The following is a 23969-nucleotide window of genomic DNA, read 5'->3' on the forward strand; positions in this document are numbered from 1 at the left end:
CCCGAGTAGGCTGAAGTTAAATTTAAAATGATATAGAGTTCTTCTGCTCCCCCTAGACTGGCAGTCCCTAATTTTAGAAGATTGCCACTGGAGAGATTTAACAGTGGCACCAATGTGTTCCATTAATCTGACTAATAGATGGAAAGTCGGGGGCTTGTGAAACAGCTCTGTACTGTTCCATGTGTCTCATCAATGACACTCACAGATGGTGAGCAAGGCTCCCGGACTTGAAGAGACGAATAGCATGCAGTGGTGTAGATGTGCACTTTGGGGTCTTTGGGAAACTGTGGTCTTCTGTTCATGGGCTAAAACATAGCACAGTAATAATGCAGCCTTCTCAATAGATAAGGATTCTCTGGTCCAAAATGGAGAAGACATGTCTTGAGAGAAATTTCTTCATAGTACTTGTAACACACGAATGGCGGGAAATGAATGTTCTGCTTTCTGAGATATTATGGCAAAGTGGGAGATTCATAATTTTCTAATACATTAGGAAGCAAACATATCCTTATGCAATAAAGTCATAAGTCTTCCAACATAAATAATTTATTGTGGAGGCTTATGTGAGATTCAAGCTGCAATAATTTTAAAAGAACGTTGGGACTTTCTGGTTACAAAAATTTTAATAAAAATAAGTTATTACAAGAGGAAAAATGAATAGCGTTTTCTAGATCACTCAGAAGAAGGAGACAAATCCAAGATAAACCGATGTTCTTATCAGATTATTACAGGAATACCCAAGATACATATGTATCTTATAGCTGATCCTGGTATTTAAAAAATGTCCCAAGTCCTGTATGTATTGAGCTCAATGGGACATCAAATATAAGAATGTCAAGCATGTAGTCATGGGGTTATATGTAGCAATTCTATGGAAGAATCATTTATTCGTGTTTGCATCGACAATACCAAGGTTCTAATTCCACACACCTATCATCTGTCATTCCACAGTGGCCATGTGGAGGCTTTTTAAAATAGGGGACCTCTTAGAGCCAATGGCCCATGCAAACATGAATGCCGTCCCAGCTGGGGTCCAGTGTCTTGTATGATAGTGAGTAAATAATAGTATACATTGCATAGCCAAACCAAGTCATGTGCAGTTGGACATAAAACCTACTGGAGTCACTAACCCTGGGTTAGAAGGGTCCCTCTAGTTTCAACTCCCATTGAGGGCGACAGGGTAGATGAAGTACAGCATAGTAGTCCAAGGATGCTCCTAGTAAGCACACTGACCTAGCCCTCCGGTGTGTTCCCTTTCCTTTCTAGAAAGCAAAGAGGGTTGACTCATTTGCCTGAGCAAGAGTGATCCTATATAGTCAGAATCCCCAGAAACAGCTGTGTATCTACAATAAGGCTGGCACCGCACGTGTCCAATTGCATTCTCCACTTCAAAGTTTCACACCAGGGACACACAGAGCAATCTATTTGATATTTAAGGAGTTTTAATTTTGTGGAACCAAGTAGTGTGCAGGCACAAAACCCTGTGGCTTGTCCAATCAGCGTTGGAGTGTGCCAGAAATTCCTGTGGGTCACCCTGTTACCTTAGTCTTTTATCTTAAGCAGGGCTGTTCACTCAAGTTCCAGTCACACATAGTTTCAGGATGCCTCCCGCTGTCCCTTTTCACAGCCCTGTCTCTCATTAGTCATCTACCTCTCACATGAACATGAAATGGCCTGTCTCCCATCAGAATGCGTCATCGTATCTTAGGCTGAAGAAACACTCCTATCCTTTCTCAAACTGGCAGATCTTTCTAAACCTGACTGAGGAGGACAAGTCCATATTTACAAAGATCCTGTTTTCAGTATTTGTAGTCAGCCTATCAAACCATCTCTATTCCTCACATACTTTTGTAGATCAGATGACAAGCATAGGCCATGGAGCTGAGACAGCATGTCTGTGACCAGCAGCTAATGATTTGATGATGAAGAGAATTCTTGCCTTTCCTTGTCTCCAGGGCAACAGAAGGAGCCTGACCATGTAAGATGGACACGGCACTGTGAAAGCTGCTACCACAATAAAGGCTCTTCCACATATTGTTCCTGCCTGGCGACTCAGGGCTGTCACCTCATTTCACAGAAATGGCTACAGTGCAACAGCAGTTAATTTCCATGTCACCATAGAGCTGCATCCTAGAGTCACTTTGTGGCTGCCCTGGCTGTCTGAGAATATTGGACCCTCCCAGTGGATCAGGAATTTATTACTTTCCACAAGCACTATCTCAGCTGTTGACAAAGCCTGTTGTTTTAGAAGATATGGAAATCTTTCTGTCCACCATCGGTCATTCAGTTCCATAGTCCCAAAGATCTCCACAGTAGGCTATTGGGCATCCCTGTGGATACTGACAATTTATTACTTCTAAAAGTCATCGTGGGAGTGTCTGATGCTTAGGAATCTTTCTCTCTGCACCTCACCTCTCTTCTGAACTCCTCCACAAGGCTTACCATGGTTGTCATAGCACAGTTCTCTGCCCACAGAATTTGAAGGATGAATGCAATTGGTGTGGAATAGAAAGGGGGAGAACTGATTTCCAAGGCTTATTCTTTGCTCTTGACATTTTTTGATTTTGCACAAGATTTTATCCCTTTCCAAGCCTTAGGGTTTGTTTTTCTTTCATCTTAAAATGCTGAACACAATATCCTGTTATAGGGACGTAGTGAAAACTAAGATGACAGCAAAAAGGACCGCCATAATGATGCTAGTAGATGGGGCGTCTTTACGTCTTACATCGGAATCTGGATTAACTATATGTAACTACTTACATGCATGACTCTCTTTTTCCTTTGGGGTGTTGGTTTGTGAAGGTCATTGTTGTGAGTTTGCCAAATGGGCTGCTATTTGGTGTTAATTTATTTGAACTTTTGACAGATGTGAGTAACCGGTCAGAAAACTCCAGTGATGTTCTCATGTGGCTAGATGTGCAGGGCTCGGGCTGACATAGCCTCAGAATGACACCTTATTGTTTGAACAGCTAGGCTTGCATGTAAACCATTGCCTACTTTTCAGTGGCATGCAGCGTCACAGGGTCTCTTCTCTGCACATACCTGAGCCTTTGGGAGCTGACCTTCTGAGCATAAGGAGTGTGCTCCAAGGGTACAAGTGTGCATTGCCTTAGGTGTTGAGTCAGAGAAAGAAAGAAATTACTGCACATAAGGCAGTAAATAAACATTTATGATTATTGGCAGAAGAAAAAATGATGAGAAAGAAACACAGAGAAAGAGAGAAAGAGAGAGAGAGGAGAGAGGAGAGAGAGACACACACAGAGAATCTTTTGTTAATACTTGTCACTGATAACTTGTTTTAAGCCAGAAAGTTCTCTCTCTCTTTTCTTAGGTGTGTGCTACTTCTCGTGCTCATGGACACTAAGACTAATGACCTCTGAGCATTGTTTCTACTCCATTGAAAGCCAGGTAGACCCGAACTGTGGTCAGAACACTGTTTTCTCCCCCTTCTCAGCTGCAAAGGACGGCTGTTTGACATGGCTCTAGTTTGTAACTCATATAGTGAGTATTCTTGCTATATGAGGCAGAGTCAGATCTGGAGTTTGGATTCACAATGTCTCTACTACCTACTAGTTTGAAGAAATTAATCTCTTTAAGTTTCGTATTTCTTATCTATGAAATAAATATGTTAGGATTGCCTTGCAGGGTCGTTTGGAGAATAAATGAAATATATGTGTCATGTGTAAGCCCAACAAGGGCCCATGATACACTTGTTACTGGAATATTTTTAGTGTAATTTAATTTATAAGATGCTTATATATGAATATACATTTTCCTGCATGGCATTCTTCTTTGCTTCTTATTAGAGGCATGGCAGTTTGAAAGGAGAGACATAGTCAGCAGGAAGATCTTAGGTACATTGAAGGGAATAAAGTAGGGCTTTTGCTGTACTGAATTCTCCCTGGGGAGCTTTGGTCATGATCTCTGCTGATGTTTTCAAACGCACTCTTCAGTGAATAATGATATTCTGTGGCTGGAAACTAGGACCCTGCTGAGGGACAGAAAAGATCCCCAGTGAACTCCTGTCTTCTCATGAAAGCAAACATGCCTGCAGTGTCCTTTTTGACTGTCGGTGTCTGGATGAAGTTTTAGACAGAAATCCATGCGCTAAAGAAACGTTTTTTTTTTTTTTTTCTTTTCTTCTTTGTACTGGTGTTAAATTTGGAGCTAAGACCAGGTGGCTCCTGTCTTCCTGATGGCAGGGAAACAACAGACTACTTTTACCTTGCATGATATGAACAAACACAGTTGACGGTGGTGTTTCACAAATAAAATTTAAATCTAAAATGGGACACAGTTGCGAACTCTTTGTTTCACTTTGTAGATGGTTAGTGCTAGCTGTCGTTTAAGAATATGCAGTTACCCTTAGGGAAGTGAATCTGAGTGAGTGGAAGGTCTGTCTGCTCACTCCAGGGACCCAGAGGGAAGATGTACCAATCCAAAGTGGCGCTAGTGTTCATGTACTCAGTAGAACTTCATTAAACTTTTGGGGACAGAAGAGCAAACCTGTGGTGCCTGCTACCTCATGAGAAAAGGAAAGACAATGAAGTCCTCATTTCTATGACACTTCTGCATTAGAGAGACCATGCTGAGGACACTGTCTATGAGCAGCAACCTCCTACATTCCCACAATGGACACTCACGGTTAACCATCTTGAAAATCAGTTTTTGTGCCAACACTTAGTATTGCTATCTGCACTTGCAGGTTTAACAATGATAATTGACAACTGTGACTCCTTCCTAACACCCCATTAAGCTCATCTTCTGACATCTGCTTATAACGGAAGGATATTACTAATACTGTTTATTTATTTAGCTGATTACATGCCAGGAATTGTGCTCAGTAGTATATAGGCATTTAATATGAATTGGATAATAGCCCTATCAGGTATAATTTTTAATTTAGAGAAGTGAATTCTTAGGATTGATAAGTCATAATTTTTCTCTACTATATACAGTGAATAAGGGAAATGGGCAGGATTCCAAGCACTGTGTAATAAAGCTACACACTTGGAGTAGACCAAGAATAGTGCCTAATTTCTTTGTATATTTAGGGCAATTATGATGTCCTATAGCCTAGGGGCAGGGAATTCATGCTTCATTCTATGGCTTTGTGCATGTTTCTCCAGACTCCTTGAGTTTAAAAATCTCCTTTAATGAGATCTATATTAAATATGCTTTCTCTCTTATATAGTATTTATGGTAGTGGAAGGTACAAAGAGTCAACAAATACTTGTCTATTGATTGGCATATCTTTCCCACCTTGCTCTTACAGAGTAGTGCTCCTAATATTGTTTCTGTCTTCTTTGATGACTTTTTCCCTCAACATGATTTTCAGTGATTAGCACATTTATTCTGTGCTAGTCCACATGAGAATGCCCCCCACCCTTGTAGGCTCATACATTTCAATACTTGCTCCCCAGTTGGTAGAAGTATTGGAGAAGGATAAGGAAATGTGGCCTTGTGGGAGGAGGTCTGCCGCTGAAGGTGGCCTTTAAAGTTTTGAAAGAGTTGATTGTAGCAGGAAGAGCTGGGCCACCTCTATGTAAATGCCAGGGTCCAAACAGCCTCAAAAGCATCTCCTGCTGGAGGGCCTAATTGAGGACTACCTGAAAGACCAAGCATTGCTGGTGCAGACAATGCCAGCCAATCTGGAACTGCTGTTTAGAAGAGATGCTTTCTTGGGACCAATGGGGTGACAGTGGAGGGTGTTAAAGGAGCTTGTGGGAATGTTCAGATGAATTTGCTGTGCTTGGTGGTCTTGAACTCTAACCATCTGAAATGGAAATGCTGAAATTAATTGCTTTCTTTTATAAGTTGCCTTGGCCATGGTGTTTTGACAGAGTAAAAGGAAAAACTAACCAAGACAATGTCAGAGCCTTAAATGATGTGACCGTAGTGAAGAATACAAGACAGGGACATATTATGTCAGCCCAGGTGGCTGAACCCTGACGGTGTGACCTGTATAAGTTGCTGCAGGTGACAGGAATGCAGCTACCCTGTCACTTTCCCTCCTCTTTAGAATTTAGGCTTCCACATCTCTTTCACATTCTGTGGTGAGAGTGCCATTGTTAAGGCCACAGTAATTATAAACGTATACTCCATCACTAATGCTTTTTGATTCACTATGAAAATTCAACTTCGCTTCAAGGACAGCATGACATGTGGTTAAGTTGTTACACATGCTATTTTTAAAGATCTAGAAGAATAAACAACCTTATTCTCTTCAAAGTAAAAGTCTCAATTCGAGGCCCTTTCTAGTGTAAGGGGAGAAACCTTAACTCTGTTGAAAAATAGCACATAGCATGAACTTGCTAAGAATAGCCAAATAACCCTGCAGAAAGTCTCCTGAGGAGTTCTGAAAAAAAGAAAAAGAAAAAGAGGCTGAATGCATTTCTGACATACAAATCCTGAAGGGTGTCAATAGTCTCCAGGCTGAAAATAGCATGTATTCAATATGTCTGATGGGGACTCTAAGAATTGCAACTGTCCCACAATCACTCCTGAGAAATTGGTTTACGTCCCACAGGAGAGCCGAGACTAGTTTTGGTATGTGTAGGGATACCTTATAATTCAAGACAGGTCTGGCAGGTAGTGATTTTAGCATTAGAGTGTAATTTCTAGGATTCAGGATAGTGCTAAAATTGATAAAGAATTGCGCTGAGGTTAGGGTGTATTTCAGTGGATAAAAATTTCTAATGAAGGGTTTTATTTACTTACTTGATACTAAAAAACCTGAAGGACACTTGTTTTTAGAAAAAAACCTGCTAGATTCAATGTTGCATTTATAGGTGACAATGATAGCTTAAAATAACTACAGAAAGCCATAATGGTCATTAAATCTCATACTTTTTTTTAGACTTTCATTTTCTCAGAAATAAACTAGACTTACGTATATTATATTTTGTTTTCATTTCTTTGGAACTTGATTGTTTCTTTAAATGTGTTGATCCAAACTATTGTGAATGAGTCTGCGAAGGTGGATGCCATGTTGTACGATTAGACTGTCTCACTAAAGCCTCTTACAGTGTGTCAGAAACCAGGCTAAACACTTGAATGCATTGTGTTTTTTAACTGTCACAAATGTCCACTGATTCCACTTTTCATCTTCATTTTAATGAGCAAATTGAGGGTAAATGAGGCCTCAATTTTTTTCAACATGAAGTACTCATGTATGCAATGATAATAAATTACACTGTTCCTTGGTTCTGTAAGAATTTAGAATTATTAATCAAAGTTGATAATTTGTTTATCATCTTTAAAGTTCTGCCATAGTCTATATAAAGCCCTTACTTTTTATTATAAAAATGTGTGAATATATTTTAATAACTCCATTTATTTATAAAAATACAAATTGAAAATAAACAAATTTGTGAAGATAACTATTAGTAGTAATGAGATGTTACATATTATAGGGGTTTTTAATAAGTACTTGTCTTCTCCCTCTTGTAGAAGTTTTTTATCAAGAAAAATAAGAAACCAAGATGTTAATTTTTAAATGGTAATTAGGAGCCTGACAACATATATATTTAGAATAGTAGTGATCATATATATTAAAATAAAGGAATTTTGGTAGCTTATGTTTTCAGTTCCCTTCAGAAAAACCAATTATAAAGCAGTTATACAGTTATGGCAGTTATGGTGATGACATGGAACAATGAACCCCTGGATTTAGCTGATGAAAAAGTTTCCAGTTTTGAAATGTTTTAGTACCCCAGAAGAAGTATATAACACTAATTTTTGAGAAAGAAGAAGCTATTTAAGTTAGATATTTTTAAATATAAACATATTCTGCATCTTAGTCTGCTTGGCTAACCAGTCCTTTGCATCTCGGGAAAATATTTTCTAGAGCTGACGTGGTCTTTGAGATGGCACTGGTGTCCACTGTGCTCTGATCGTCTCATATCCAACTCCAACTATTTTGGCAAGTTGGAGCCCAGCTTGCATTTCACTTTGGGTTCTGTCTGTCATGAGTTGACTCATGGCTGGAGTAAGTCTTTCAGAGAATGTAGAAAACACTAAATATATCCTGACTCCCATCCTGACTACATATTCCAATCAACTAGGGGAGGGGAGTTAATAAACTTCAGATACCTTGGGCTTGTCCCAGCAAATCATACTATGATATGCTAGAGTGGGGCCAGTAGTAACTCTTCCATTCAGTCTTGATTAACCTTTGTCTAGCTACTGATATGTTCAGTGTCTTGTCACTTTCTAGTTTGGGAAGACACTGATCTTGGTGTCATTCTTTTCTCCTTTGTTCTCATAAAACCAATGACATAAAGGTTAAAGCCACTGAGAAGGAAAGATTTTCAACAAGTACAGCCCTGCTCATCGCTTTTCAAATGAGCAATTAATAATTCATAACAATTAACTGAGTTATGTGTTTTTCTTTCAATATGTTTCTAAACATGAATAGATTAAATGATAATTGCCATCAAATTTTATGTTCTATCTCATGTTCCCAATAAAAGTTTGTCTTTGGTAGCTCACTTTGTATTTCTTTGTGATATATTCATAACCAAATGCAATAAACTATATTAAAATATTTATTATTAGCCTATCAAATATTAAACACTCTTAAATTATGTGGATGAAAGAAAACAAATAGGCCACTTGTTTAAGTTTTCATGATTTTCCTTATTTTAATATGGTTTGGATTTGTAAAACAGATGCTGGTAAAAGCTGATGAGGTGAGGAGCAGATGAGCCCTTGACCTTTAGCTAAAGTTTTCCAAGCATATATACCCTCTTAATTTTCTAACAGCCATTGTTCTGTGAACACTAGTGATTAAAAATACACACACACACACACACACACACACACACACACACACACGCACACGCCTGCAATGACAGCTAAAAACAATGACAGCTTAAGAATAGTAATCTATATTCGAGGTTAAAATACCTTCTTGTCTTCTACTTCTCAATCTTTAAAATCTTTATTGTGATTAGGAATCACCCACAGATACATTCTCTCTCTCTCTCTCTCTCTCTCTCTCTCTCTCTCTCTCTCTCTCTCCCTCTCCCTCTCTCTCCCCCTCTCTCTCCCCCTTGTGGTTAATCCTGAGATTCTGTGTTTCTAAATATTTCCCCAGCAATGTGCTTGCTATTGAGTGAAGGATCATACGCGTATTTTTCTTTATTTTGTTAATTATTGTGCATGTATGAGCACACATGACTATGTGTGTATGAACCATGTGTATTAATGTACCTATGAAAGCCAGAAGCCACAAGACCCCTTGAAACTAGAGTGACAGAGAGTGCTGAGCCCCTGGACTAGGGGCTAGGAAGCAAGCCTGGACACTGGGCTAGAACAGCCAATGCTCTTACATACTCATCCATCTTTCCAGCCCAATCATCATTTTGAATGTCACGGTGGCTCTGACTGAATTGCAAAAGTTATGCAGCTTCTCGGAGCCTGCTGTCATCAGTCTGTAAGATGAGGGTGACTGTTAGGTATGTTTCCTGTACCTTACACAAGGCTATAGATGCCTGACATATAGACAACAGTTAAAAAAACATGGTCGTTATCAGTATGAACAAAGATAATTAATGTTTGTCTTTAAAATGGCTACAATGAACTCTGTAAGGTTCCAGTTCAGATAAACTTCTAAGTATATATGTCAGAGCTGTCTATAAGCAGAAAACCAGCTAGGAAAGTAGCCCTAAGTTCATTTTCTCTGACTGGGGCCAGGCAAACATGAAGTGCTGCCGGACTGAAATTCTCAATTTGTCCGACTTTGGAGAGCAAGACTCAGATTTTATCCGACTTTGGTTTCCAAAAGTTATTTTAATTCCTGGTAAGCAAGGGGATTTCAATAGCTGGTAATCAAATGACCTTATAAATTAGTGAATAAATATGTAAACGTTTACTGAAATTTCCTCTAAGTAGAACATTTTGCTAATAATCAAGGTGATGTTATTTTTTTCTACATAATTCAAGAGTCAAAAAGTAAAAGATTTGAGTGACTCAATAACTAGGTAAGTTTTCCAGACAGGAGAATTAAAATACTGCACAAGATTCTGTAAGAAATTCTATTACCTTGTTTTCAATTACAGGATGGGGTAGGGACAGAGTGACCTGGCAGAGAATGGGGACTGGGGAGGGGGAGAGGGGAACATGACCAGGTGTTGGTTTGGTGAACAGGACTGAAGCCCCGAGGGCCAACAGAAAGAATGGAAACAGGCCACCTTGAGAGGGAGGAGTTGGAGTAATTTCCAGAATGTACCAGCCACTAGGGAAGTGAGAGACTCTCAGGACTCAAAGGGAGAGTCCTTAGATGAAATGCCTTACAGTGGGGAGAGGGATCTTGTCGAGCCCACCTCCAGCAGAAAGACCGGGCATCAAGTGAGGGATGGAATTGCCATCCCACAGTAAAAAATTCTGACCCATAATTGTTCCTGTTTGAAAGAACTCCAGGAACAAAAATGGAGAAGAGCCTAAGGAAAATGAGGTTCAGTGACAAGCTCAAATTGGGATCCAGCTCAAGGGGGAGGCCCCAAGGCCTGACACTATTAATAAGGCTATGGGGTGCTCATACGACTGCCCTTGAAAAGACCCAACAAGCAGCTGAAAGAGTCAGATGCAGATATTTACACCCAACCAATGGACAGAAGCTGTTGACCCCTGTGGCTAAATTAGGGAAAAGCTGGAAGAAGCTGAGGAGGAGGGTGACCCTGTAGGAGGACTAGCAGTCTCAATTAACCTGGATCCCTGAGATCTCTCAGACACTGGATCACCAACCAGGCAGCATGCACCAGCTGAGATGAGGACTCCAACGCATATAGAACAGAGGACTGCCAGGTCTGGACTCAGTCAGAAAAGATACTCCTAACCCTCAAGAGACTTAAGGTCATAGGGAGTGGGGAGGTCTGGTAGGGTGGGGGGCATGGATGGTGGTGGGGACATTCTTGTGGAGACAGGGGTGGGTAGGGGTGAGAGGTGTATGGGGACTGGGAAGGGGATGAAACTGGATTGTAAAAAAAGATTAAATAAAATTTTTTAAAAAAGAAAAAGAAAGAAATTTGATCACCTTGTTTAAATAAATGCATTCGTTTCCTTTATAGCATGATCAAACATTTCTTGTATGTGAAGGGATGCATGAATATGGCTTCATAAGATGTTTCTATCAGGTGAAACCTAATTTCCTCCATCCTAAGAATTGAGACAGTTTAGCAAAATGAAGACAGCACCGAGAATGAAGGAGGAGCTTGTAAGTGGATGGGGCAGAGAGGTTTGGAAAGAAGGGGGAGTGCAGAGGGATAAGAAATATTTGAGAAAAGGCCACATAGAAAAACACACATGGTATGCACTCATTGATAAGTGGCTATTAGCCCAAATGCTTGAATTACCATAGATGCACAGAACACATGAAACTCAAGACAGATGATCAAAATGCGAATGCTTCACTCCTTCTTCAAAAGGGGAACAAGAATACCCTTGGCAGGGAATAGAGAGGCAAAGATTAAAACAGACACAGAAGGAACACCCATTCAGAGCATGCCCCACATGTGGCCCATACATATACAGCCATCCAATTAGACAAGATGGATGAAGCAAAGAAGTGCAGGCCGACAGGAGCTGGATGTAGATCTCTCCTGAGAGACACAGCCAGAATACAGCAAATACAGAGGCGAATGCCAGCAGCAAACCACTGAACTGAGAACAGGACCCCCGTTGAAGGAATCAGAGAAAGGACTGGAAGAGCTTGAAGGGGCTTGAGACCCCATATGTACAACAATGCCAACCAACCAGAGCTTCCAGGGACTAAGCCACTACCCAAAGACTATGCATGGACTGACCCTGGACTCTGACCTCATAGGTAGCAATGAATATCCTAGTAAGAGCACCAGTGGAAGGGAAGCCCTTGGTCCTGCTAAGACTGAACCCACAGTGAACATGATTGGGGGAGGGTGGTAATGGGGGGAGGATGGGGAGGGGAACACCCAGATAGAGGGGAGGGTGATGGGTTGGGGGGATGTTGGCCTGGAAACCGGGGAAAGGGAATAAAAATCGAAATGTATATAAGAAATACTCAAGTTAATAAAGAAAAAAAAGAAATGGGGGAAAACAGGAAAAAAGACAAAATGAAGAAATGGAAGCAGAAAGGAAGGAAGAAAGGAAAAAAGAAGAGAAGATTAAGGGAAGTTAAGAAGAAAGGAAGGAACAAAGGATGGATGAAAGGAAGGAGGGATAGAAGAAAGGAGGGAGGGAGGAAAGGAAGACTATGTTTTGGGATTGAGCAACTCAAAAATGTTAAATTTAAAACTCTTTTATTTTCTATCCAGTCCAGATACTGTTTCCTATAGTATGCTTGTGAATCCTAGACGCTACTCCGAGACTTTGCTTACAATGAATAAAATTTTAGCACAGACTGATAAACGAAAATAAGAAAAAAAAACAACATTTATAAACTCCCATATATGCTTAAATTGAGTTACCCTACTAGGGGTTTAATGCTCCTTCCAGAAGCTGTAGATTGCCAAATAAAAATCTCAGTGTCGGGTGTGTGATACCTCACATTGTCTTGTTTCTTGCTGGGTTAACAGAGACTGCAAAACAGACCATTGTTCTTGGTCTTGATAGGAACTTGATAGGAAGTCCCTATTGCTGAAGACCTCATATACTTTGATCATAGGACTGGGAGAAATAAATTTGGTACTGTCCTTGAACTCTCCACCCCAATACCTAACTTCAATAATACTGTAAGATATGTAATATTCCGGGGAGAACAACCATCGACAGTCATACCTAGATGTGAGCCTTGAAAGCTTTGCAAAGCTTTGTTGATCAGCTTTATAGGACGTGACAACAATAGCTTGAAGGTGATCGTGTAACCAACTGCTCTTTGATTGGACTTAAGACCTTCAGTCTAAGAAGAAACTAATATCTGTGTACTAAGTCTAAGAACCAATGGGTAGGAAGCTTCGCGGTCCATTTTGCTAAATAAATATAGTATTGAGCTTCCTTCTAAATACACATCTCTAAAAGCATCTATTGGCGCACCTATCGGTACTTATCAGGGAAACATTTGTGTAGTGGACAGTGAATAATGAAAACACTCGCTATTGTCCATGTATAGAGAGTACATATATACGGAATATATACGGAGTGGAGTGCTCGGGCACAAAGGGTATATATATATATATATATATTACCCTAACCCCCTAATAAGAGAACCTAGTGGAAGAGAAATGGATTTTAAGAACAGGCGTTGGAGAGGAGTGTTCTGAATGTGACAGGACCATTGAACTCCTGAAATCACAGCAGCTGTGGTTGTACCCTGGGAGTCAACATTCCAGCATGAAATAAAAACGGAGGTGCGTGAGATCCAAATCTCAGATGAGGAGCAATTGACAGTTGATGACGAATACTAAAGAAAGAGTCAGTTTCCTCTTGTGGTGTAGTCTCTGGTAAGATGACTATGTTCCAGAAACAATAATTGGACAATAATCTTTAAAAAAAAATCAAAAAGTATGGAGTTGGGAAGGGTACATTTGGGGTTCTAGGAGGAGTTGGAGAAGGTAAATATGACTAAACTGTCTCTCTCTCTCTCTATATATATATATATATATATGTATATGAATGTATGTATGTACATGACGTTTTCAAAATGAATTCATATATATTAAGGCAATTTTAAAGTTTAATATAATTAAATAGGATTCTTATTTTATATACACGCTTATCTGAGAATCCTTTAGGAATCTTTACTTTTCATTTTAGTTAGAAATTGCACTTCTATAAGTGTAATATTTCAAGAAACACTTTCATGTTGTCCCGAAAAGCATTGAGTCGGCAGCAGCATGACACATGGGTGGCAGTAGTGGCCTCAGTCACCAGGTGGCCGTGGGAACAGATATCCCACGAAACTCTGTGCTGTCATATTTAAAGTCATGTGAGAAACCTAATTGCCCATGTTATTGATTTCATGTTAAAGAACGTTAACATATGGACTACGTTCATAAAGGCAATGGCACTATTTTTAAAGGGTTTAACTGCAATTCTTAAAAACAGTCACAATAACACTTTGCCACTTTGTGGTGTTTCACAATTTATTACTTTTAGAAAATGTAAGTGCACTGTCCTAGTTTAACACCATGAAGTTGAGGACTAGGAAACAAAATATATCATTAAAATACACCCTAGGAATTATTTCTAATCTACTATGAAAACACGGGTGATCTTTTGACAACTTGAATAATACCTCCAGCTATAATCCATTGTGTATTTATACAAGCTGCTATTCCTTTCAACAAAGGATAACAAAATATTTACCATATTTCCCTTTCTATGTTTGGGAGCTTTTTATTTCTTGTTTAGTTTTTTTTTTAAATTAATTTTTCTTTTTTACTTACTCAGTTTACATCTCACTATTGCCCTCCTCCCAGACACCCCCTCCCACAATCCTTACCTGCTTCCCATCCCCTTATCCTCCCATACCAGGTGATGTCCCGTGGATATCCCCCAACCCTACCACTTCAAGTCTCTGCTACGTGCCTACTAGGTCAAACAAGGCAGCCCAGTTAGAAGAACACATTCCACATGTAGGCAACAGCTTTTGGGACAGCCCCTGTTCCAGTTGTTCAGGACCCACATGAAGACCATAGTTCTTAAAAACAGAAAATTTGGAAAAGATGGGGTGAAAAGCATCTGTGCATGTGAATATAGATGGGTCATGGAATCATTCCCATGGGCTTGGGTTTAATAGGCTCAGTCAGACTCAAAACGAAATCTGAGCAGAAAGAGTCTGAGTTCACAACACTGACATGTGCTGTATTAAGAATAATTACTAGCAATATTAAAGGTGCTGGTAAAAAAATTCCTACATTATCTACATGTTATAAATGTCTTTTTTCCTGTGTCCTTGGCATTGGAACTCTTGGTTATTAGTGTAATTCTATCTTAGTGGTGCTTTTCTCTGATATTCAAGGTGATGGGCTCTTCCAGCAGTACGCAGCAGAATAATTCTTCCGTCTGACATGAACGGTCCTGATTATATTATGGCCACCCTGACTTCTCTTTCATTAGCTGCTGATTGAACTAAATTGACGCTAAATTGGCTTGGCTGGCTCTCAAGGCCTTTAAACAGTTGGTATCGACCATGTCTGAGACTTCGTCCTGGAAATTAAATGGTCAAAGCTTTCATGTTTCTGGGAATCTTAACCATTTTTTTCCCTTAGGGTCAATTAGGACCTTGTAAATATGAACTTGTTAGATCAACCCCCTGTGTTAGGCATGTCAAGGTTTTAATGAAAAGTCTTTCTTTTTAGGATTTCTCCTGACTCCTGCTACATGGTCTCTCCATTTATGTGCCACCACCTCTGTTTCTTTGTTGAGTTTGGACTAAATCACGCTGTAGCTACAAGACAAAGCCCAGGCTGTCTTCTTTTCTCTTGGATGATGAACAAAGAATTGTTCTTATACTTTTTTAAATAAATTAAGCAAAATGAAAAGGAATAGCATTCTTTTGACATGTGTAATTTGTGTAAGAGTCAACTTTCAGTTCAATGGATAAAGTTTCCTTGGGACATCATCACGTGAGTTCCACACGTGAATGTTGTTTGGATGTGCACTGGCAGCCAGGATAGTAGTTGGGACCCAGCTGTGTGACCCATAGAGCTTAGCGGCGGGATTATTTAGATCTTTAGAGAAAAAGTTTGCTGATTCCTGGAAGAACCCATCAGATTCTCTCTCAATCTATGAAGTAAGAATGGCAAAAAATCTTATAAACAGCCAAAATAAACATGACCACCAACAGTCCACTTGTAGCTGCTGTGCTACTTAAAATGTTTCAGCTGAAAAATGACCCCCTTAATCCTCAGCTTTGCCATCTACAAAATGAAGAAAACGAGATAATGTATGAGTGTTCCCTACACACAGAAATGGCTTCATACAATTTTATTATCTTAAAATATTACTATTCTTACCGGAAATTGATGTGCACACACAGTTCAGACCCTTTGTGAGATTTCATGATCATACGATTTCGGGAATGGAAAGTGCTCTGACTATTCAAGCCCCTGTTGCATGGGTGGCCCTGAGAAGAGTAAGGTGCATGACGTCACACTCGGTGGCAGCATAGCAGCAGTTATACCCAGAGGCAACTGTCTGGACTCTAGTGTTTGGTGTGCAAGCAGTATGACCTCAGTGGAAATCCCTGGAATCCACTCAAACGAGGATGTAGAAGCACAGGCCAATAGTCTCAGTCCTCCAACCAAGTTCTACTGTAATATGAGAGGCAGACACAGGAGAACCCCAAGACACTCTCCAGCCAGTCAGCCTGGCCTCTGCTATCATGCAAGGAGATGCCTGTCTCAAACAAGAATGAAGGCCAGGACTAGCCCCAAAGGATATCTCAACTTTGGATCTCTGAACACATGGAACTCATGTACAGTGTGCTGTCTCTACCTATGTCTCTTTCTCTCCCTCTCTTCCATCCCCCTTTGCTTTTCCTCCACCATCTCACAGAACACACACACACACACACACACACACACACACACACACACACAAACACACACACACACACACACGGGTGAGGAGAGAGGGAGAGAGAGAGAGAGAGAGAAAGAGAGAGAGAGAGAGAGAAGCTTTAAAAAAAAACCCTGACTTCAAATGCAAACCTCATTTTCATGAGTTGTATTGACTGCTACAATCTGCATAGCAAGAATGCTTCTAGCTATGGTTTGTAACAAGGCTCCAGTTCTACACCTAAGAGCGAGTGCAGAGACTAGAGAGATGACTCAGAGGTTAAGATCACTGACTGCTCTTCCAGAGGTCCTGAGTTCAAATTCCAACAACCACATGGTGGCTCACAACCATCTGTAATGAGATCTGGTGCCCTTCTGGTGTGTCTGAAGACAGCTACAGTGTACTTATATATAATACATAAGTTAAAAAAAAAGAGTGAGTGCTAAGGATTGACTCTCTAGGAACAATTTTCTTCTGCAAGTTTCAAGTTGGGTGGCGTTGTTGTTGGGCTCGGTTTTAACACTTCTAGCTCATATCTTTGTACACACAGCTTTATAAGACTATGATACTTTGTCTTTGTCTCTCTTATTCACACACAAAATCAAATATGCATTCACTAGTGTGTGAAGAATGGCCCAAGGCGAGACCCAAATTTATTCTACCCAAAGTAAAGCAGAGCTCCAACCTTCATTTCCACTTCTCCTTCTGATCCCCTATCAGATAGGACCTGACTGTTGCATTTATTCCTGTGCATCTGAGCCTGCACTTGATAAGGGACATTGGCAGTGACAGCTCATATAGGCCTTTATTGTTAAACTTGGATAGTTTGGTGGCATGAAAATGATTATGTTTGGGTATACTTGGTATTCTCAATGTTCTGTCCAACAAAGAATAAAAAATACAAAAACAAAAACAAACAAACATGGATTTCCAAGTCAATATTTTAAGGTTTGCTTTGCAGATGAGAACTGAGAACTCCTTTTGATTTGAGAGCAAGGTACCAAAAGCACTGGCTAGCAGGTGTGTTTTATGATGTTGAAAATGCCTGAAATTGCTCTATTGATTGTGCAGTATCTGTATTTGTCACAAGTGGACCTTTAGAAATCCAGGAATTGCAGGTTTTGAATCCATTTAGTGTAGAATCCTATACCGAGTACATTCTGAATCACTTACTCCCACCAAGCTAGCTGTGTCAGATTTGCCTCTCATGGCTTCTCTGAATGGAGCCATTAGTATGTGGAGAGCTCCAGCACTTCCCGCAGCCAGCATAATCCCTGACACCCTAGCCTCATCACTCAGGGGTGGCACTAGGTCTCTGATATGGTAGAGGTAGGTGGGCCTTGTCTGACAACTCTAAATCAAAGTTAAATATCAGGGAAAAGCAGGAAATGCAGCTGGAAAGCAACAGCTCTTAGCATGAGTGCTGAGTCAGGAGAAATTTCACAACTGGGGGCAGCTCTGAGTTTTCTCGTCTTGCTGATAAAACGGACTTTGTTCCCCTGGAGGAAGACCCAGACTATTTGTAATGCTTACACATTGCCACTTTCTATCTTCTGTTTTCCTAATATTTTCTCTTTTCAATTACCTCTGAGAGGCTCAGAATGGCTGTTTAAAGAGCACTGCTTTCCCACCCAGAGAAGATGGACAGCAGGAGTAGCAAGAGCCCTCTCAGGGTATTTACTGTTCATCATTCTGTGTGTGGTACTCAGCAAGGGAAATGACGCTGACATTCAAGTTAGTGGGAAGAAAATTAAAAGCTTGGATCCAATGAGTCATTCACTTTTTGACAAAATAAAACTTTTGGTGATAGAGATAAAAGAGTTAAATAAGTAGAATCCGCTGTCTAGGACTGTAAATGCTCTCAAGCATGACAGACACATCCACATTTAGGTGACATGCTTCCTGTCAACAGATTCAATGTGTAAGGTCATCTGGTGAAATGTGAACTGGACATTTTAATGTGACACAGCAGATACGAAGGGGCAGCAACCAGAGGCAATTGAAAAATTACAAGTTAGGTTCAAGGTATTTGTCTCGGGAGGTGTAATTTTCATCTCACAGAACCAATTGGAAGCATTGTCCTAATATCTCCATGATCACAAGTTGTCAGGCTTGCAGAAATTAATCTCCATAAAAATAAAAAAGAATGAAAGGAAAGGAAGAAATAAAAACTCTTGAATTATGGTAGCAGAAGAATTGCGATCAAAAGCTATTCGTAGAAAAAAAGGGGGTTTTATAAATCCCTAGTTGTTGATTTTCAAAGGATTCAAAACACTCGTAGTCTGGAAGATGCTGATTCTGCTTTGATTTTGATTTTTTTGTCTGGTCTCAAAAAGAGTGAAAGGCCATGAAGTTGGGTGGCTATAGAAATGTGGAAGATCTGGAAGGAGTTATAGGAAGGAAAGAAATACCATCAAAATATACGGTATGAAAAAAAGATCACAATCTGAGTAGCTTGAGAGGAAAGCCTGGACACACAAGTAAAGAATAATTACAGAGGAAGACAGTGGAGTGGCCCAGCATGTCCCCTAAGGATAACTGAGCTGACATTCTGGGCATACTTGCCCTCTGCCCCATGGGCTTGGTCTAATGTCAACCTTGGAAAATTTGAGGCATCTTCCCTGGAATCTCTATTGACACAAGACCTTCCAGAATAACCACTAGAAAGGGCACATTCATCATCTCTTGAACTTTCTCACAGATTGAGGAACCGGTCATTTCTCAGACAGCTAGAGATAACTGTGGTTGTAAAATGGTAACTGGCAAACAACTTCTTTCATTTTACCCCTATTTCTTATTCTGTCTCCATGAACCAACAGGTCTCGAGGTGCTGTGTTTGGCTTGAACGTGAAATGTCCCACATAGGCTTGTGTGTTTGAAAACTAACAGCTGGTGGCACTGTATGGCAAGGTTAGGGAAGCATTAGGAGCTAGACCCTGCTCACATTTCCTGTTGCCCCTCTAATTGTTGAGCACAGATGTAATGTGACTGGCTGGCTTCCTGTCCCCGCCACACGTCTTCCCTCATGCTGGTAAAATATTTTCCCTTGAACTATAAACCAAAATAAACCCTTCCTTCCTTCAATTGCTTCCTGTCAGGTACTTTGTCATAGCAATGAGAAAAATAATAAACACTGGCTGACATCTGTAATCGGCGAAATTATATGTTTGCCAATATGCTTCAACTAGTCACATGAAAAACACCTCCATCAAGGGAAGAGCTATCCTGCACCCCTGCCCTGCTATGATGGAACTGTTATAAAAACTAGATGTGTGCAGTATGCTTGATCATGACCTTTGACCTTTAGTCAACTAAAACTGTGTTAACTTCTTTGTCATATATACATCCTGACTTGAGAGTAAGATAGGGTATCTTTACCACTTAAATGTTACTACAGTTCCCTACCACCTAAGCTTTTATGATTTAATTTTCTTTTTTTAGCTTAAATGTGCATCAGAGTGTCAACACATAGCATGTGAGTGAAGTTCTTAATTATTAATTTAGATTTTAAAAGAGGCTTCCTTTTTTCTTATACACCCATTTCAAACAGTCTTATCAGTTTTTTCAAAAAATATTATGCAGCTTTTTCAATGCCTTGGACATCAGGGCATGGGATTTTAGAAGCCTTTACTCCTTTGTGTGACAGTGGCATCTCAATTGTCTTATCCCCTAAGAGTGTGAGTAAGTATTGGTAGCTTAAGGTAATAATGTGTGGTTTTAGTGTATCTTACGTGTGTCCTTCTAGAACACGGCATACCTCTCACTGGAGCCACTCATTCTAATGTAAAGATTCACATTGTATTTAGCTGAAAATATTTCAAGCATATCCAGTGCAGGTACTGAGTTAACCCTTCGCATCTGACAAGAGGCATTGATTTCTGCTTGCTCTTTTCAGCTTCGCTGTTTGAGACTTGGCTGTGACCTCTGATTTCAAAATGCTGTGAGTTGAAATGGTTTCTTTACTCGCAATCTCCCTTTGTTTCTTATTTTGGACAACCTTTACACTAAACTAATTGTTATCCCCAAGATCTCCTTTTTCTCCTTCTTTCCTTCCTTCTCTTCTTTTTTTGTTTTTCTATTTAGAAATGAGCTTATGTAGACAAGATTACTCTTGAGCAGTCTATAAATATTGGATGACATAAAACTCTTTATCCTCCTGCATCTACTTCTCAAGTCCTAGGATCACAGTTGTGTTTGTGTGTCACCATACTTGGTCATATATAATATATATGTATATATAAATATATATGACGACATAACATATGCATACATACACAGGCACAGTTACACACACACACACACACACACACACACACACACACACACACACACACGTCTATTTACTTTCAGTTCATTGTTACCAATGTCATGGCCAGCTTTACTCTACTACTCTTTTCTTCTTGGTATTGATTTTTTTTGCCAGGTTAATTTCTCTACCATTAAGATTACATCTAATCCCGGGAGAGAATAAAGGCTTTCAGATTGAGGTAAAACAAAACAAAACATTAAAAATCTGTGTGTTTAAAGGTAAATTTGAAACATGTTAAATCCAGTTTTGAACTACTTCAATCTTTCCTTTAGTGAATGCAATAATGCTTCCAAAAAGAAATCTCACTCTTACACACCTTTGTTTAATAGCATATATTGTGTCTCATATCTCTCTTATATTGGTACTTTTGGTTCTTTCAATGATGACATGAAACTTTTCTTGGTTAGAATTCAAGACATCACACAATCTACTTTCTATTTTTCTTTCCTTCTTTAAAAATATTTTCTGTACTACATGTGCACACACATGGCAGGGGATGGGGGGTGGGGCGAAAGAGAGAGAGAGAGAGAGACAGAGAGAGAGACAGAGAGAGAGACAGAGAGAGAGACAGAGAGAGACAGAGAGAGAGAGAGAGAGAGAGAGAGAGGGAGAGGGAGAGGGAGAGGGAGAGGGAGAGGGAGAGGGAGAGGGAGAGAGACCCACTGGGACACACACACACACACACACACACACACACACACACACACACACACACACGCACACACACTTCCCAAGCCATTGGCTCCTGCAACTCTGCTCACAAGCCACCTTGGACAGCTCCTGCCTCAGTAGTTATCTCAGGCGTTTCTTCCTTCACAAGCCTCATTTCCAATTGGGCCTCACTAATACGTGTCCATGTACACATCTTTTTTTGTCCTGATTTCACTCTGTCATAGCTGTTACTCGGCTCCATGACCTATGTCACAGCAGCTATCTTTACGTCCTTGAAGCTTTTCTCATTAACCCAATGCCTACAATTTAGGAGGCACTCAATACCAACTCCATCATTTTTAAGGGCAATCACCCACATGAAAAGCATTAGGGTTGATGGGTGCTAAGACACAGAGGGTTTTTTTTTTTGTTTTTGCTTTTGATTTTTTTTTTAATTGTGTATCAGAGGCTCAAGTGTACTTTCTGTTTCCAGAAGAAAATCTTAGGTGATAGGATTTCTTCTGATCTTCCAATTGCTCGTGTAGTGCAGTTGACTGAAGGGTCCTATTGTCATATGATAAAATTAATTTGTAATTTGCATCCTCACAATTATTTTACTCTTGTTATAATCCAGGACTCCCCCTCCTTTTTCTGACTCATCCAACTTTATATTAGATACCAGACATAGTGACACAGGCTTCTAATGTCTGCATTCAAGAAGCTGAGGCAGTAACATCATGAGTTCAAGACCAGTCTGGGCTAGAGAGTGAGGCCTTGTCTCAAACAAACAAAACCAGAAGCATTTAATGAAATTTTCTCTCAGAGACATTTATCTCAACTACAGTCTTTCTACTCTTCATATTATAAATCTTGGTACACCCAAAATTAACCTGTAAACCCCACCTGCACATGAATTAGGTAACTTCCTGGAATGCTGGGAATTGTAGTTCTGGAAAATAGCAAAGCCTCATGGCAAAGTCCAGTGGCCTACAGGTTTGTAGGCCTACAGGCCTAGAAGTGGCAGGAGACCATTCAAGCTGGGAAAGTCTGGAGGAATGGTCCTGACCAGAGTCAATCCCTTAGTCGATATTGAATGTTTAATAAATGTTTGCTTTCAATTTGGTTTGAAATGATATTTTTGTTTTGTTTGTTTATTTTGTTTTTCCTGGTAAATCTCAGGATTAATAGGTACTTGTTTCTACCTTGACACACATCTCTCCTTTGCTGCTTTTGCCTGATGGCCAGTTCTGGGACTTATGTCCATCTGTTTTAGGACTGTTGAGTGCTTTCTGAATCCTATCTCGTCATGTGGTTTCAGGAATCTACTCTTAAGGATAAGTGCTTTCTGGAAAATTACAGCAGACGGGCTTTTTAATTTTTAGCCTTATCTTGAGCTACTGTTCAAGTGAGTTGCTTTTCTTTGTGCTGTCTGAGTACCTTTCACCGTTCCTCTCAGCGCCTAGCTTTTGGTCCCCCTAACATTGACCTGCCCAATGCCAAACATCCCTTCACATTGCTCCAGTCCATTTTCTCATAGCATGTCATTTTATGTTACATATACATGTAGCCACCAGATACCTAGAAATTACATGAGTGACAGATAGAAAATTAGATGAGTTTTTGTACATGTTTCTAGTGAAATCTAATGCTATTAGCTGTTGTAGTATTTATCTCCATTAATTTTATGTAGAAAATAAAATGATTGTATTATAGAGATAACATGATTTCTTGTAGAAACTGTCTCTACATTTCCTGCATGCTACCATTTTATTCAAATGAGAAATAAACACACAGATTTATAGCTGTGCAGTCCAGTAGGCCAGACATGGATCTGTTAGGGCTTGTCATATGATTATTTTGAATTGAGATGTTCTATAATTACAGAGCACTCAGATATTTCCAAAGATCCTAAAGATGGGACTATACCTCCTTAGTAATTTTTATATTAATTATATGCTCAAATGATAATTCCTTTATATTTTATGGCTAAATAGAAATCTGCTCTGAAATCTCTTTTCCATATTTCTTTCTTTCTGTCTGCCTGTCCTTCTTTCTGTCTCTCTTTCTCTCTGTCTGTCTTTCTCTCTGTTTATCTGTCTTTCTTTCTCTCTCTCTCTCTCTCTCTCTTTCTTTCTTTCTTTGTGGTGTGTGTGTGTGTGTGTGTGTGTGTGTGTGTGTGTGTATGTGTGTGTGACAGCAGTACAACTGAGGTGATCTCTATGGCTTGCTCTCTTTTTATCTGGGCATCTTTGTTTCCAAGGACATGCATTGTGGGTGTTTCACAGTACATTCATAAACATGGAAAGCAGAGTGAGTGCAGAACCACAAAGCAGAAGAAGTTACACTGGAGGCAGGAAGCTTCTGCAGAGTTTTAAATGCTTTTGATTTCACGGACACACCAACACGCCACCTGCCTGACAAGCGTCTCAGAAGACTTGAGAGTCTGCAGAGGATGAAACCAACAGTAATTGTCTAAGGTTCACTGTGTGGCACCTAACCCCAATGTCTCGAAAACGATATTGATTTTTCA

General features: G+C 39.9%; 1 protein-coding gene across 5 annotated transcripts in view; it reads right to left on the bottom strand.

Annotated features, from left to right (window-relative positions):
- Ntng1 (netrin G1) overlaps window positions 1–23969 on the bottom strand; it is a 363053-nt gene that overhangs the window by 25260 nt on the left and 313824 nt on the right. The gene's annotated exons all lie outside the window — the stretch shown is intronic.

The sequence above is a fragment of the Rattus norvegicus genome, chromosome 2 (genome assembly GCF_036323735.1).
Source record: "Rattus norvegicus strain BN/NHsdMcwi chromosome 2, GRCr8, whole genome shotgun sequence".
In the NCBI taxonomy this organism is placed as follows: domain Eukaryota; kingdom Metazoa; phylum Chordata; class Mammalia; order Rodentia; family Muridae; genus Rattus; species Rattus norvegicus.